The 3,747-nt window shown below is 45.7% G+C and overlaps 1 non-coding gene across 1 annotated transcript; it reads right to left on the bottom strand.

Moving 5' to 3' along the window:
* Positions 1–3,350: 3,350 nt before the first annotated feature.
* On the bottom strand, positions 3,351–3,422 carry TRNAI-GAU (transfer RNA isoleucine (anticodon GAU)). The gene has a single exon. It is a non-coding gene; the product is annotated as a tRNA-Ile (tRNA).
* Positions 3,423–3,747: the final 325 nt, after the last annotated feature.

Raw genomic sequence — 3,747 nt, 5'->3', positions numbered from 1 at the left:
TGCTCTTACTGGATTTATCCTCAGCCATTGATACAGTGGACCATGCCATATTGCTGAGACATTTGGAAACAGAAGCAGGTATCAGGAGATGTGTGTTGGACTGGTTCAAATCATTCCTCATCGACCATTCTCAAAGGGGTACCATTGGAGGCCAGTTGTTATCAGTGTTGTACCTATCCTGTGGGGTTCCACAGGATGCCATCCTATCCCCCATGCTTTTCAATCTCTATGTAAAGCACTTAGGACAAACCATTTGTAGCTTTGGGGCTGCAGTCATCAATATGCTGCTGACATCCAGCTATATGTGGGATGCTGCTGACATCCAGCTATATATCTCCAGCTATACCTGGAGATTTTTGGGACTGAGTATGAGGAGGGCAGGGTTTGGGGAGGGGAGGGATTTTAAGGCCATTCAGTCCAATTGCCAAAGCTGCCATTTTCTCCAGATGAGCTGAACTCCATTGGCTGGAGATCAGTTGTAATAGTGGGAGATCTCCAGCTACTACCTGGAGGATAGCAATAGGGCTGTGAATATCAATAAACCTGAACCGAAAATAAGCTGGAAAAAGCCATTTTGGTAAATTTCAGGTTCGGGTTTACCAAATTCCAAAACCTGGGGGGAAAGCCAAAGCCAAATTGGCCATTCCTGGAAAAAAGGGGGGTAATTATCTGGCTATTTTGGGTTCTCCCCAGGCTTTGAGAAGCTCCTGGATGGGCATTTTGTAGAGCCCCCAAATTTGTAGGGTAGCTTTCAGGGACTCTCCTTGCAAGAACCCCCAAGTCTGGTGAAGATTGGGTCGGGGTCTGAAGTTATGGGGTCTGGAAGAGGTTGCCCCCTCTCGCCTCCATACACAAGCATTGGAAGGTAAGAGATTCTCTGTTAGCTAACTGGCTAATGCTTGTCTATGGAGGGGGGAAGGGTGACCTCTCCAGAGCACATAACTCCAGACCCCTGACCCAATCTTCACCAAACTTTGGCGTTCATGCAAGGAGAGTCCCTGAAAGTTACCCTGAAAATTTGGGACCTCTACTCCCAAAAATGACCCCACAGGAGCTTTGCAAAAATCCCCATACACTTTTGTGGTGGGAATTCTCCATTAGTCGAATTTCGCTACATAGACGCAATCCTGCGGAAGTCTGCTAATAGAAAATTCCCACCACTAAAGTCTATGGGGATTTTTTGTGAAGCTCCTGTGGGGTCATTTTTGGGGGTAGAGGTCCCAAATTTTCAGGATAGCTTTCAGGACTCTCCTTGAGTGAACACCAAAGTTTGGTTAAGGTTGGGTCAGGGGGTCCGGTGTTATGGGCTCTGGAGAGGTCACCCCTCCTTCCTCCATAGACAAGCATTAGCCAATTAGCAAATGAACAGAGTATCTCTTACCTTCCAATGTTTGTCTATGGAGGTGGGAGGGGGTAACCTCTTCCAGACCCCATAACCTTAGACTTCCTGTCCCAATCTTCACCAAACTTGGGGATTCTTGCAAGGAGAGTGCCAGAAATCTACCCTGCAAGTCTGGGGGCTGAAAATCCTGAAAATCATCCGAATTCCCATATTTACCAGTATGGGAGTTCAGCTTATTTCAGGTTTCCCGAAAAAAATTGGCCCAATAAACCCGAACCCGAATTTTACCAAACCATTTTTTTTTGCACACCCCTAGTTGGCAACCCTGCCTGAATCACTGCCTGTCAGCTGTGGTTAAATGGCTAACAGTGAACAAATCGAAACTAAATCCTGACAAGGCTGAGGTAATGCTGGTTGGGAAGGCAGAGATCATGAAGGACATTAGGCTTCCCACCATCTTGAGGACCCTTGCTGACCCCCTCAGGTAATTAGGGCTGTGATGAAATAAAATACATGAGAAATATGCTTTGGTAAAATGATAGGGACTACGGACTACACTACTGTGTATAGTACCTACTGTCCGATGTTATAAGTATGTGAGTCTGTGTCCTAAGTCATGTTCTCCTACTGATACTGGACTGTTTATCATTTGCCAGGTTAAAAAAAATGCTAAGTAATTTCCACAGTGAAGTCCTGGAAGCATCTGTGTTTGGTGAATAAAAAGTTCACTCCCTAACTGTGCTGCTTTTAAATGGGCTCTGCTGAGCCTGCGTATCACTGGGACTTAACTGGACTCCCCAGCTAAAATCAGCCTTGCCACAAAATCCAAGGCCTGTTAAAGCAATAATGGGGAAGCTGATGGTGAGATGAAAGAGTGGGAAAAGAAATCAATGAAATCACAGCTAGGTATGCTTTTAGTCTTCCACATGGGCCACTAATTGGCGCATCTCTTTCTCTCTGTGCCATATCGATAGCTACTTCTTAGTAAGCTTAACCAAGTCCCTATTAGTCGGTTGCTTTTGAAAAGCTGGGAAGGCAACATCTCCCTCGCTCATACTTTCTCTCGGTACGGAGGGGGGGAAAAGCCCTTATAAAATAAACCATTTGTTTAGTTCACTTCTTGAGCTGGTTGGATGAAGAGAATAAACAATCTCACCTGTGGCCTGCAAAGGAAACACAATGTTCTTGCAGACAACACACTAATGAGAGGTCAGGGCATATTCTTTTCGGAACCCTATGTGAGAGCTGGAATTTTTTTTTTCTTATTCCCCTGCTATACAAGACAAAAAAAGTGGGGATCGTCAGCTAGCTGAAAGGAGAAGTTTGGCAACCTGCAATCAAAATCATTTGCATGGCTGCATAATCCCAAAGCTGTCTCCAGATCATCAGCTGCAGCTTCTGCTCCGACACAGCTGGAAGAAAATGTACCAGGCAGCCTACTTAAGATGGACACATATGTGCCATCTTAAGTCCAGAAAATGTGGCTGGGATGAATGCCTCGTTATCCTCACAGGGTCAAATCCAGCAGGCAAAAGCAGATGGGAAAGAAGACAGGACAAAATGACTGGGTCCCCATCCCCTCCCCCCTCATGGTCATGGAAGAATATTTCCGTTCCAGCAAATGAACACATATTTTGCATTGCATAACACTTTTGCATGCCCTGTCCTTGGAACATTGTTGATATTTCATAATTTAGAGATTCCTGTGTTGGGGATGACAGCCAGCGTGGTGTAGTGGTTAAGGTGTCAGGCTAGGACCTGGGAAACCCAGGTTCAAATCCCCACTCATGCCATGGAAGCTTGCTGGGTGCCAGTCACACTCTCTCTGCTCTGACCCTGGCTAGTATTTGGATGGGAGGCCTCCAAGGAATTGAACACAACACATGAACACATGAAGCTGCCTTATACTGAATCAGACCCTTGGTCCATTGAAATCAGTACTGTCTACTCAGACAGGCAGCGGCTCTCCAGGGTCTTTCACATCACCTACTTGCCTGGTTCCTTTAACTGGAGATGCCAGGGATTGAACCTGGGATCTTCTGCATATCAAGCAGATGCTCTACCACTGAGCCACAACCCCTCCCCAGGGAGGGTAGTGACCCAGAGTCAGGGAGTGGCAAACCACAACAGAATGACTCTTGCTTTGAAAACCCATGACTTAATGGCAAAAAAAAGAAAGGAAAAAAAAGGTGGAGATACACCATTTAGGTGCCAAGGCATTATTCTATAAGTTACACAATTGTTACAACTTATAGAATAATGCCCTGGCACCTAAATGGTGTTTCTCCAACTTTTTTTTTTGCCATTAAGTCATGGGTTTTCAAAGCAAGAGTCATTCTGCTGTGGTTTGCCACTCCGGCCTCCAAGTGGGACCAGGGAATCTTTTGGAATTAGAGCTCATCTCC

This window comes from Euleptes europaea, chromosome 2 (assembly GCF_029931775.1).
Source record: "Euleptes europaea isolate rEulEur1 chromosome 2, rEulEur1.hap1, whole genome shotgun sequence".
NCBI lineage: Eukaryota > Metazoa > Chordata > Lepidosauria > Squamata > Sphaerodactylidae > Euleptes > Euleptes europaea.
Note: the sequence above shows the minus strand (reverse complement) of the source record. Positions and strands in the feature narration are given on the sequence as shown.